The following is a 14286-nucleotide window of genomic DNA, read 5'->3' as shown; positions in this document are numbered from 1 at the left end:
TACCCGCTCTCCGAGGACCCTGCATTCACTATATCTGGTCTCCCACAGTACACAGAACAAGGAAATGCAATTATTTTAGTAAATATAAACTAAACCTGGAAACCATCTGGCAGGAGGTTCAGAAAAGAAAAAGGTGAGGACAGAACGACTCAAGGAAGGTTTCTTTCTTTCCAAGAGCTATCAAGGCCCTAAATGGTCATTCTGAGTAATATTATCTCGCTTCAAGTGACTTGGCTTGATGTTGTGGTCGGGGTGTCTTTTAGGCTTTTATATGGGGGGGAGGGGGGCAATGTTCACATGTGTGTATGTTGAGAATGTTATATGTTCACATGTGTGTGGAGTTTTTTTTTTTTAATAGAATTTTATTGTGATTTACGTTGCAATGACAATAAAGACCGATCTTATCTTCCAAAGTACTTTTTACAGAGTATATAACTAGAAAAAGTTAAAGTGGTTGTAAAGGCTGAAGGATTTGTACCTTTTATGCATTCCATGCTTGAAGGTAAAAAGCCTTCTGTGCTGCTCCCCCTCAGCCCCCCCCCCAATACTCACCTGAGCCCCCTCTTGATCCAGCGATGTACACGGGTCCCATGTCTCTCTTCTCATTGGCTGAAACACAGCAGCTGCTCTATGTATCTTATGAATGCACAGAGTGGGGCTCAGGAGTGAGCACGCACCAGTGCCCCCATAGTAATAGACTTACTATTGGGGGCACTGGTCAAGGGGGAGGAGCCATGAGCACCAGCGGGGGACCTGAGAAGAAGAGGATCCGGGCTGCTCTGTGCAAAACCACTGCACAGAGAAGGTAAGTATGACATGTTTGTCATTTAAAAAAAAAGGAAGCTTTGATATCACTTGAGATTGAAAAACAAATTCAAATTTATTTGAAGTAAAAAGAGACAAGATATAAAATGACTGATATATATATATATGTTGTAGACTAATGCCTTTGGACTGTAGGTCATGTTTGGTGCCACCTCCGCTGGGCCATGTGCCACGTTGGGTGCCAACATCATTGGGTAAGGCTTGAAGTGCAGCTAGTCCCTGAGGCAAAAGTGACTAGCCCAAGACCAGCCTTGTCTCATCAACTGGCCAATCAGAAACCACTGGGTCTGTACCCTTTGTACACCCCACCCTGAGAAAATTGCTGCCCATAGATGTTTTGTATATTCATGTAGCCCCCATGTTGTGGATACTCGGGGATGTCAAAGGCCATTCTAATGGGAGGGAAATCTGAAGAGCAGATTCTGGTTTCAGAGGTTCTGGGCGGGGGAGGCATTGAGGGCATCAGACTGGGAGTGTAAACATCCCTCCGCTCCGCATAGGTTGGGCTTGAGTATGGGGTAGGCATGTAGTTATACCGAGAGGAAGAAGGGAAGTTGGGGTAAAACAGGAGAGGGTGTATGCTGGGAGTGGCCACAACATTAGGGGCCACAAATGTTGAATATGATGGAAGATTCCATAAGATGTTTGGGAATGTTGCGGCAGGATCTATATTTGGGGGTTGGGTTGGTATGGAGGGACCAGCCTCTGCATCTGATCTGACCACAATATTGTCATTTGAAAGATGGGGGTGGTAAAAGTCTACAGATCTGTAGGGCTGCCCATGCAGGATATAAGGAGCCAGGTCAGGAGGGTAGGGTTCTTGCCGGGTGCCTCTCGTGTTCTGCAGCTTCATGGCATCCTCAGGAATTCGGCTCACATCCACCGTCCAGTAGTTGCCCTTAGCCTGCGGCTTTAGTGGATCTTTTAGGACCTGCAAAGAGTGAGAAGACATTAGAGGCGTAGGCCGGCACAGCAAAGTCACACAAATCTATTACGGGTCAGGGGAACCAATCCTTACAGCCTATTTATAATACAGACAAATAATTTCCCCGGATCTGCCCCTATTATCATAAATGGTTATATTTTACATGGATAATATATGTACAAAATTAAAAATGTTTGCTTTATATAGAGTGGGAAATGGTAGGATCCCCTATCAGGTGTGTGCTAAGATTTTAGCTGGAGTTCTTTTTTTTTTTTTTTTAATCAAAATTGTATGTAAATCTAAGTATACACAAATATACAAAATACAAAAATCAACCTATTGCAGTGTCGTCTCTGCCCCTCCTGTGATGTTTCTGGCAATCTGCAAATTCCGGGAGAATGGTAAGGAATTGGTTGCTGCGGGAGGGGCAATTCCCTGCACCAGAAGATAGAGCAATGCCCTGAGCTGGGGGGGGGGGGGGGGACAATACCCTGTGCTGAAAGGAAGGGGGTCAAACCTGCAGTAGAGGTGGTGGCAATGCCCTGGGGTGGAGGAGACAATGCCCTGGGGTGGAGGAGACAATGCCCTGGGGTGGAGAAGACAATGCCCTGGGGTGGAGGAGACAATGCCCTGGGGTGGCCATATGAAGAATATAATGATGCAATAGGTAGAATCAGTGGGGGGTAATGGGAGGATGAGGGAGGGTAAAAACACAAGGTAGAGTAATGAAGCAGAGTGGACATCTACACATACCGGGGTTTATTTACTAAGGCTAGAGAGTGCAAAATCAAGTTCACTTCTGCATAAAAACCAATCAGTTTGCAGGTTTTACTGACAAAGCCTAATTGAGCAAGCAGAGGTAAGCAGCTGAGTGACTACCATGCACAGCTGCACCAGATTCTGAGTGCACCAGTTTTAGTAAATCCCCCCCATGGAGTAGATACAATAGTTGCTCTGTTTTGGGTATCTGAGTTGTATTTGAAGACATTGCAAAGGAAGCTCCCTTCACTGTGTGTGTCATCCTGGGACAATGTCTGTAGCACATGGGACTCCAAACAATCCCAAACATCACCCTGTGACACCAGATTCCCATTGTGTCACTCAGCAGTGCTGGAGGCCCTGAGCCCACAGTAGAACTTATAAAAATAATTAGTAAAATGATGTTTGTTTGGGTAAAATATAACTCTCCTTGAGTCTGCGGGATTATTTATAATGAGCAGGAAAAAATTGTTACTTTCCTTTTAACAGTATTTCGCAACGCTGCCGTTCTCAGTTTCACAAACATTTAAAGCAGAAAGTTCCAGCGATGTACAAAAACATTAGTGTAAAGAAAAAAAACCTTGAAATTTAAAAAAAACAAAGACTTTTGAACATGAAAAGAAGAATTTAAATGAAGTTCCCCTCCAGCTTGGAGGTCTTCATAAATTGTAAAAATATGGCCAAAAAAAAATTTCTCAACAGCTCTATAAATAGACAATTACCAATATACATTAAACCATAAATATACAATTAGTTATAAATAGACAACTGAAAGACCCCCAACAGAAATGGAACAAATCCAGAGTATGGGATACAGAAAAAATTCCAAGCTACCATACAAAAAGTGTTTGCAACCGTATTGAGACCAGGGCCTGGTGAATTCTTCCAGAATTTTCTATGACCCAACCGTAGAAGCAAAGTCTATAGTCACAGAATTAAATTATGGGGATACAAAATATGTATTAAAATGCTGGAAAGCTTTGGCTGGGGCTGGATGTCACTGTGGGGGACTGGGGGTTCTGGAGGGGATTAGAGCAGACCTGATGCCCTTGTAGGGGATGAGGCTTTTGGAGGGAGTTGAGTTGGGAGTAGATGGGAGGGTTGATGGTCTCTCCAGGAGACTGGGAGCTTTGCAGGGCCTGGGGTTCACCTTAGGAGCTTGGGGACACTGTTGGAGGTTGGCAATTCAACACTATTGAGGCAGGAGAGCTCTCAGGGGGTCTTGGGGGGGGGGGCTGTGGGAAGTTGAGAGGCAACAGGGCTCTAGGCACACTCTCATATTATCACATTTACATTTTAATACAAGGACTATTCTGCAGGATTAGGCCTTTAAGAGCCTACCACCACCATCGTGTCACAGGAGCACCAAGTCCTTACCTTTCTGAAGCAATCATTGGAGGAGAGGTTGTGTCGAACAGAGTCCTTCCAGCCCAGATAATCCCCCTTAAAGAAAGGGAAGATGTTGCTGAGCTCTTGGAGGATCTGCAAGGAAAATATATAGTCATAAGCGAATGAACTAAACCATAAACCCAGATACGTAATACCTATCACATTATATAAGTAATACTTAGCTCCATTTGTGACTTTGACCCTCACCAGGAAACCTGCACTGAAATACTTAGGAGGACACCTTTGCAGACCTTCTGAATATGGCTGGAGCCCATCTATCATACAATACTTCCTAAAGTGGGCATATAGCAATTGAAGTCATGGTAAAGACAGAACTCTTTGTACATGCTTGTATTGATTTTGGCGGGAAACCAGCAATTTTCTGAAGAGGTTTGACGTTGAAAGCCTCCATGTTTTTTGTCCAGAAATGTTTCCTTTAAAGCCCATCAGTAATAAAAACAGAAAATTCACCCTACTTCTATTTTTACTACATATTGGTATGTTTTGTTTCAGCCTTCATAAGTCTACCAGAGATTAATTTTCTCCTTAAACTATTTTTTTCTGAAAATAAAGACTTTCCCTCTGACTGGTCCTTATTCTGAGCTGGTCTCAATGTCACCCCCTTCCCCTGACCCTAGCTGCAGGAAAGCCCCAAGAAGACCCATAATGGGGGTTAGTTACCTGGGAAAGTTTGAGCTTCCTCCCGGGGGCGCTCTGGATGACCATGGCAATCATGGCCATGTAGGAGTATGGTGGTTTGGCGTATCTTTGATAATTCTTCTTTTTGCTCTTCTTGCTGTGCTGGTCATTTGAGTCAGGGGCTTTGGGGTCTCCACTGGCCTCTCCAGGGCAGTTCTCTATGTCGGGCAGCATTCTGTCCAAGTTGTTGGGGTCAGAGACAGGCATGTAGAGGGGATGTGGATAACTCAATGTTTTGTAAGGTGTCTTGGAAGTCTTGGGGCTGCCAGATATACATAAGGCTAGGACCCCCACCCTAGTTTTATCATGTAAATGTCCCCTTTAGGAGAATAGGGCAACACCTAGCTTTCTGTAGAGGGTCCCCATCCCTCCATTCAGTGGAGGTTATAGAAATTTCAGGGCTGTGGTGTGGTATGATTGTTATGTATATGTTGTGTAGACTATTTGCTGCTGGTGTGTATATCCTTTGCTGCTGGCATGTATATTATTTGCATATACCTAGTTCACCTTGTATATGGTGTGCATACTTGTGGATATAGTGTTTCAGATTTTGTATATCACTTGAATAATTTAGATTGGTTACTAATTAAAATATATTTATATATTTGTTTTAACTTTAGATTTTTAAAAGTTACCAAGCTTAGAATGACTTTTTTTGGCATACATACCTAATCTTAAAGTTGACTTTATTTTAAAGCTACTTTTTATCCATCAAATTCTGTTAAAGATTTCAACCCTGAATTAAACTGTTTTATATTATTTTTTAAATCATTTTAACTATCCATTTCACATTTACAAGCACATTGCATTTGGTAATTACTTTTATTTTTTAAACTTGGAAAGGTAACTTTCTTGGAGGATCTTTTAATTTAGGGAGTACATTCATTAAATTAGAATTGGCCTTTTTACACAAATTTGCAATTGTTTTCTGTTTGTTTGATTTATTATTTTATAATATTTTAGACTTTTAAACATGGGAGGTGTATTACTAATAACCAAATTAACACTGAATGGGTAACTATGACTACATAGTTTTGTTTTGTTTTTTTTTGGTTTGTTTTTTAATGGTTGAACTGGATGGACTTTTGTCTTTTTTCAATCAGACTAACTATGTAACTATGTACATAATAATTGATTAATATTAATAATTCTTACTTAATGGGCATTACATATGTATTATTAATGAGAGTTAATTAAGCCATATTACTTATTGGTTTAGGGGTTATGGGGTTCAGTTTTGAAGCTACTTTATTTCTCTTGCTTGTAGCAGAAATGTTTTTAAAACTTTTGACACCCCAGTAACAAAATGGCCATTTTATATCTATGATAGACATACCTTGAATTTACTATCTTATATGTTATAATTAAGGACATTTATTGCAGCTCAATATTTCCCAGAACAATCTGCAATTGGTGAACACAGTGGAGAAAGAACGCTGAGCAGGGGAAAAAATCTATGGAATTATATACCCAGCAATGAAAAATATACTGTCTCAAGCAAAATGTGTATTAAAATACTTTTGTCAGTTTATAAATACGGGGAAATTAATTTTGGAGCTGCTGCCATGCCACAATTGTTTCGATTAGGTGCCACATTTCAGATAATCTATTATTAATGGATAGATTCCAAGTAGAGCTCAGCTCCTGAAAATTTTAATTTTTTTTTCAGTAATGCAGCCTTTCTGAACCTTTTCAATGCAGAGGAACCCTTGAAATAATGTTGTGGTCTCAGGGAACCCTTGCTAATAATTACTATATCTACAACTCATGATACATTAGGTCAGTCGGAAGAATGTTCTCCATGCTATGGCTCTCCAGCTGTTGAAGTACTACAAGTTCCATCATGCCTCTGCTTCTGGGAGTCTTGCCAGTGGCTGTCAGGGTCTTGCAAGGCCTCATGGGACTTGCAGTTCCTCAACACCTGGAGGGCCATAGTTTGGAGACCCCCGCTCTATATGCTTGTGATCATTGGGAAGAATTCCCCCCCTTACAGATAAAAAGATCATTGGTGTCAGAGTGAACTTATCTGAGAGGCAGAAATTGCTCATTGCTCAAGGAACCCTTAGCAACCTCTGGGGGATCCATGGTTGAGGAACCCTGGTGTAATGTGTTGTGTGCTATTATATAAATGAAGGAAAATAACAAAGGCCACATATTAAATTGAATGATATAAAACTGACCATTATTAGGCTATAGTGACTGTGGGGTTGATCTACTAAAGCTGGTTCAGCTGGTTGGTGCATCTGTGCATGGCAGCCAATCACCTTCTAACCTCAGCTTGTTCAAGTAGGCTTTAGAAATAAAACCTGGAAGCTGATTGGTTTCTATGCAGAAGTGCAGGAGATTCTGAGCGAACCAGCTTTAGTTAATAAACCCCACTGATCCTACTCATTACAAGTTCAAAGGGTAGAAACAAAGAAACAGTGAAAGACAAAGCAACCTAGCAAGTGTGCACCTTTCTATTTATTGTTTTTTGAGTTTTTGTTTTCCTTTTTTCAAATTGTATAGATCTCTACCTCCGCTGGAAGTCTGTTCTGTACTTTTTCTGTATAATAATACTTTCTAAGGTTTACGCGAAACTTTCCTCCTTTAGTTTCAGTCTATGTCCGCCTGTTCTTGATCTTGCCTTCATATTGAAATTCCTGCCCTCCTGAACCTTATTCACCCCCTTCATGGATTTAAAGGTTTCAGTCATGTCCAACCTTTCCATTATTTCCTCCAGGCAGGACATATTAAGTTCCTGAAGTCTCTCCTGATATGTTTGGTCCTTCAGATCTTTCACCATTTTTGTTGCCCATCTCTGGACTCGATCTGTCTTATCTATATCTTTTTGTAAGTGATGTCTCCAGAACTGGGCGCAGTGGGGGTTGACTTGCTAAAGGAGGGGTTGACTTGCTTTATTATTTTTTGAAACTCTAAACCAAAAATCTCAAGAAAATTGTAAAATGTATGGCCAGCCTAATATTGTATACACTATACCATTTCCTGTCCAATTTCTGCCCAATTTCCTTTAGATTTACCATCAACTATGTAGTACAAGGGCCTGCCTAATTGGATACAATTGAAAGTGTTTAGGTTTTTTGGTAAATCTAAACCAAAATCCTGAAGAAAATTGTATGATATATGGCCAGCCAAAGGCTGGCCATACATTATACAATTTTCTTGAGAATTTTGCTTTAGACTTACCAAAAACTATATAATATGAGGTCAAACCTAAACAACACTTTCACTTGTATCCAATTAAGCAAGCCCTTGCACTACATAGTTGAAGGTAAATACAAAGGAAATTGGGCAGAAATTGAACAAAAAATTGTATAATGTATGGCCAACCTTAGTCTGGCTGAAAAAGACAAAAGTTCATCCAGTTCACCTCACTCATCACACTTGGAGTATATTATCCTGCAAAGTGAACAGCCTATTTGCTTTTAATAAACCAAATCAAGTAACTCCGGCCAAAACTGTTTTATGTAAAAGTGGAAAATGAATTTAGTCTGAAGAGGAAGCAGAGTTTTGGATGGAGTGGGATCGGGGTACAACCTATGTCCAAATGTCTTACTGCCTGCCTTCATTAATGGAAGATCTTCCACACTTTGTCCAAATCCTGATATAAAAATGTATAAAAAGTAAAACCTTTTTTAAAAAAGTTGGATAGAGTAGAAAATGGTGAAAAGATTTCATTTCACTTGCTATACTACAGACCAAGGGTCTCCAAACTATGGCCCTCCAGGTGTTGAGGAACTGCAAGACTCTGACAGCCACAGGCAAGACTCTCAGAGGCAGAGGCATGATGGGACTTGTAGTACATCAACATCTGGAGGGTCGTAGTTTGGAGACCCCTGATCTAGACAACACGGGACATCTTTCCAAAGGAATGGAAATCTACTCTTAAGCTGGCCATACACTTGTAGAACCTCACCAGAATATTGGGGGTTATTTACTAAATGTAAAATCTGGTGCAACTCTGCATCGTAACAAATCCGCTTCCAGGTTTTATTGGCTGCATTCACACTTGAGCATTTTGTAGCTTGAAACTCGAAGCTCCAAAGAAGCTCAAACTTTTCAAAAATCAATTGTTCTCTATGGTGCCTGTTCACACCTGATTGCTCAGACAGGCACCATAGAGAACAATTGATTTTTTTAAGTTTGAGCTTTTTGGAGCTTTGAACTACAAAACGCTCAAGTGTGAATTCATCCTAATTGAACAAGCTGAAGTTAGAAGCTGATTGGCTACCATGCACAGCTGCACCAGATTCAGAGTGCTCCAGTTTTAGTAAATAGCCCCCCCCCATGTGTCCATTTCTGGAGACCTCACTTACAAAAAGATATTGCTAAGATAGAAGTCCAGAGATGGGTAAAACAAATTGTGAAAGGTCTGGGAGATAAAACATATCAAGAGCAACTTCAGGAACTTAATATGTACAGTCTGTCGGGAGGAAAGAAGGGAAAGGGGAGACATGATTGAAACCTTTAAGCACATGAAAGGGGTGAATACGGCTCAGGAGGGCAGGATTTTCATTATGGAGCCAAGATCAAGAACACGGGACATGACCTTCAACTGGAGGAGGAAAGTTCAGAACTAACCTTAGAAAGTATTATTTTACTGAAAGGGTAGTTGATGTTTGAAAGAAACTCCTAAAAGAGACAGTGAGCCAGTCAACAGTAAATGGCTTAAAAAACATGCTTGGGGCAAAACCAAAACAACCCCCCCTCCCAAAAAACAAACAAATAGAACTGGTCAGACCTGATGGACCACTCAGTCTTTTCCTTCCATCACTTTTCTAGGTAGTGAGACAGTCAACAGTAAATGGCTTCAAACATGCTTGAGACAAGCATAGATCTATACTCAGACAAAGAAAGTTAAAAAAAGAAAGAAAAAAACACAAAAAAAATGAAACCGCTAGTTTAAATAAAAACAAAAAAAAAACAGGCAGACTCGATGGACCACTCAGAGTTATTTCTGCCGTCATTTTTCTATGTAAAACTTAAATTTGAAAATGTTTGTTCTGAATGTTTTTAGTCTGACCATAAATTAATAGAATTCTGAACAAAAATGATTAGGCAACTTTTTTATTATTATTATACAGGATTTATATAGCGCCAACAGTTTGCTCAGCACTTTACAATAGAAGGGAGACAATACAATTACAATACATTTCAGTACAGAAGGAAAAGGAGGGCTAGGAATAGGAACTTTGTACGAAAATTCTCAGAAAATGTGTTTGTCATTCGAAAGATTTAGTTTGCTTGATTTTATTTTTTGTTCAAATTCTATTTTTATTTAAAACAACGGAACAGCAGAAGACACGTATCATGTATCCATATAAACAAAATAGAAGAAAGAGAGAGAAAAAATAGGGGCGGGGGGGGGGGGGTGGGAGAACAATGGAAAAGTCAGGCAGGAGCAAATTAGTCTGCTTGATTTTAACCCCTCGCCCTACAGAGGATCCCCCCCCCCTCCTGACCAGGCTATTTTTTGCGATACAGCGCTGCGTTACTTTAACAGACAATGACGCGGTCATGCAGCGCTGCACCCAGATGAAATGTATGTCTTTTTTTCCCACAAATGAAGCTTTCTTTCGGAGGTATTTGTTGGGCTCTGCAGTTTTTATTTTTTTGCGCTGTAAACAAAAAAAGACCGACAATTTTGAGAAAAAAAACGATATTTTTGACTTTTTCCTATTAAACATGTCCAGTAGAAAAATTTAGAAACAAATCACATTTCGTCATAAATTTGGGCCAAAATGTATTCTGCTCTATGTCTTTGCTAAAAAAACAATGGATACTGATATTTCTTTTTTTCTACTACTAATGGCGGCGATCAGCGACTTATAGCGGGACTGCGATGGGCATTCTGACACTGGGGGGAACTGTCTAACTGGCACTGACATCCCCAGTGACACCAATACAGTGATCAGTGCTAGTAATAAGCACTGACACTGTACTAATGGCACTGGGCAGGAAGGGGTTAACATCTGGGGCGATCAAAGGGTTAACTGTGCGCTGTGTGTGTGCTTGTGTCAGCACATTGCTTTGTATGGCTCTGCTCTTGAAATACAAAGCAGTGTGCAGGAGCTGACAGGGGAGAGATTTATATTTTTTGCATACAGACCTCTCCCCCGTCAGTGATACTTGGCGATCTCCAGGTACTGAAGGGGGAATCACTGGCCGGGACCCGGCGATCGACAGCTGAGGCTGGCAATGGCCATGTGGGGAGGGTGTGCGCACCCCCTACCTGGAAATTCAAAATCACGTAAGTATGCGTGATTTTGCGCAGCCCTGCCACCCTGTGGCAGTATTTCTGCTATAGAGCGGTGGGCAAGCAGTTAAAATGGAATGGACTTTACTGAATGCAAACCACACACAGTGTTATGCCTAGTACACACCATGAGAAAATCAGACGAGCGATCGTTCGTGGTGTTTTGCATGCTACTCTTATATCAAATACGAGAGTGCTACTAAGCATACGGAAACTTGTTGTGATAATACTAAACAAATGTCCACATGTAGAGTCCACAAACAACTGGATATAGTAACATTTCCAGCAAAATATAGGTGGTGCAGGGAAATTAGATCCGTCACCGGCTGGATTGCCCCCTCACCTTCATGTAGCGACACCAGGGGCCAATATGCCTTCAAATATCAAAAACAGCTGTGCAGCCAATCAGCGGGTTTGGATCCGGGATAGCAGTGGTGGTGGTATCCCCCTTGTGAAACTAGAGATATTGACCAATCCTGGTATCTGGGTCTCTCTCATATACGAGAGTTAAACTCAGCCAACTCACATGTATGGTGAAGAAAAGAAGAAGAATCCTCCCATAGTGTAATACTGTTACATTTATTAAAATGCACAAAACCAATAAATGCTCACTCACATGATCGAGGATTAATACAAGCTCTCAGAACCTCATGGGTAACACTGGGTGTACTGCTATGGGTATACCAAGATGGCGCCCACGCCGGAAGTGATGTCACCTCGTCTCCGTGTATCGTCCATCGTCCAGGTTGTTTGTGGACTCTACACGTGGACATTTGTTATTTATGTGTCTATCACTTTCCTACTTTGTGATTTGTGTCACTTATATCCTTGTATTAAGGGACTCATTTGTGGTTTTGCACAACATTTTTATAGTCTCAGTGATTTATTTTCATTTTTTATATGCCTGATACTTTCTTGCACAGTATTGAATGTATCTATTTATATAAGATGTCTTTATAAATCTAAGACGTTGGAGTTTTTAGGAGATATATATATATGGTTTAGGTCTATAGGCCATGTTTATGATGACCAGGGACTGTGGACATAGTACAGGAGAAGACCAGAGACTGTGGACATAGTACAGATGACTAGAGACTTCGGTCATCCCCTGTACTGTGTCCCCTGTCTCTTGTCATCTCTTGTACTATGTCTGGAGACTGCGGACATAGTCCTGGAGATGACCAGGGACTATGGACATAGTCCCGGAGATGACCGGAGACTGCGAATATAGTCCCGGAGATGACCGGGGACTATGGACATAGTCCCGGAGATGACCGGAGACTGCGAATATAGTCCCGGAGATGACCGGGGACAGCGAATATAGTCCCGGAGATGACCGGAGACTGCGATTATAGTCCCGGAGATGACCGGAGACTGCGATTATAGTCCCGGAGATGACCGGAGACTGCGATTATAGTCCCGGAGATGACCGGAGACTGCGAATATAGTCCCGGAGATGACCGGAGACTGCGAATATAGTCCCGGAGATGACCGGAGACTGCGAATATAGTCCAGGAGATGACCAGAGACTGCAGACATAGTACAGCAGATGACTAGAGACTGCGGACATAGTCCAGGAGAAGACCAGAGACTGCGGACATAGTCCAGGAGAAGACCAGAGACTGCGGACATAGTACAAATGATCAGAGACTTCGGACATAGTCCAGAAAATGACCAGAGACTGCGGACATAGTCCAGGAGATGAGCAGAGACTGCGGACATAGTCCAGGAGATGACCCGAGACTGCGGACATAGTCCAGGAGAAGACCCGAGACTGCGGACATAGTCCAGGAGAAGACCCGAGACTGCGGACATAGTCCAGGAGAAGACCCGAGACTGCGGACATAGTCCAGGAGAAGACCCGAGACTGCGGACATAGTCCAGGAGATGACCCGAGACTGCGGACATAGTCCAGGAGATGACCAGAGACTGCGGACATAGTCCAGGAGATGACCAGAGACTGCGGACATAGTCCAGGAGATGACCAGAGACTGCGGACATAGTCCAGGAGATGACCAGAGACTGCGGACATAGTCCAGGAGATGACCAGAGACTGCGGACATAGTCCAAGAGATGACCAGAGACTGCGGACATAGTCCAGGAGATGAGCAGAGTGCATTCACTATATCCGCTCTCCCCGGACCCCACATTCACTATATTTGGTCTCCCAGGACCCCGCATTCACTATATCCGCTCTCCCCGGACCCTGCATTCACTATATCCGCTCTCCCTGGACCCCGCATTCACTATATCCGCTCTCCCCGGACCCCGCATTCACTATATCCGCTCTCCCCGGACCCCGCATTCACTATATCTGGTCTCCCACAGTACACAGAATATGGAAATGCAATTATTTTAGTAAATATAAACTACTAAACCTGGAAACCATCTGGCAGGAGGTTCAGAAAAGAAAAAGGTGAGGACAGAACGACTCGAGGAAGGTTTCTTTCCAAGAGCTATCAAGGCCCTAAATGGTCATTCTAAGTAATATTATCTCGCTCCAAGTGACTTGGCTTGATGTTGTGGTCGGGGTTTCTTTTAGGCTTTTATATGGGGGGGGAGGGGGGCAATGTTCACGTGTGTGTATGTTGAGAATGTTATATGTTCACATATGTGTGTGGAGTTTTTTTTTATAGAATTTCATTGTGTGTGCAATGACAATAACGTACCGATCTTATCTTCCAAAGTACTTTTTACAGATTATATAACTAGAGAATTACAACACTGATGATAAAGTTAAAGTGGCTGTAAAGGCTGAAGGATTTGCACCTTTATGCATTCTATGCTTGAAGGTAAAAAGCCTTCTGTGTGCTGCTCCCCCCTCAGCCCCCCCCCCCAATACTCACCTGAGCCCCCTCTTGATCCAGCGATGTGCACGGGAGCCTTGGCTGTCCCAGGTCTCTCTTCTCATTGGCTGAAACACTGCTATCAATCACAGCCAGTGAGCCAATGAGGAGAGAGCGAGGAGCTGGACCAAGTCGCGGCTCTATGTGTCTTATGAATGCACAGAGCAGGGCTCAGGAGTGAGCACGCACCAGTGCCCCCATAGAAAGAGGCTTACTATTGTGGGCACTGGTCAAGGGGGAGCAGCCAGGAGAACTGGTGGGGGACCCAAGAAGAAGAGGATCCTGAGCTGCTCTGTGCAAAACCACTGCACAGAGAAGGTAAGTATGACATGTTTGTTATTTAAAAAAAAACATTTGATATCACTTGAGATTAAAAAACAAATTCAAATTTATTTGAAGTAAAAAAAGACAGACAAGACAGAAAATGACTGATATATACATTGTTGACTAATGCCTTTGGACTGCCACCTCCGCTGGGCCATGCGCCATGTTGGGTGCCAATATCACTGGGTAAGACTTGAAGTGCAGCTAGTTCTTGAGGCAAAAGTGACTAGCCCAAGACAAGCCTTGTCTCATCAACTGGCCAA

The 14286-nt window shown here is 42.3% G+C and overlaps 1 pseudogene; it reads right to left on the bottom strand.

The window, feature by feature from the left end:
* Positions 1-941: 941 nt before the first annotated feature.
* Positions 942-4062, bottom strand: LOC149450365 (forkhead activin signal transducer 3-like; annotated as a pseudogene).
* Between the last annotated feature and the right edge of the window lie 10224 nt (positions 4063-14286).

The sequence above is a fragment of the Staurois parvus genome, unplaced genomic scaffold (assembly GCF_062004578.1).
Source record: "Staurois parvus isolate SC_StPar_1 unplaced genomic scaffold, SC_StPar_1.0 ptg000575l, whole genome shotgun sequence".
NCBI classification, from domain to species: domain Eukaryota; kingdom Metazoa; phylum Chordata; class Amphibia; order Anura; family Ranidae; genus Staurois; species Staurois parvus.
The sequence above is the reverse complement of the archived record's forward strand: the minus strand, read 5'-3'. Positions and strand labels throughout refer to the sequence as shown.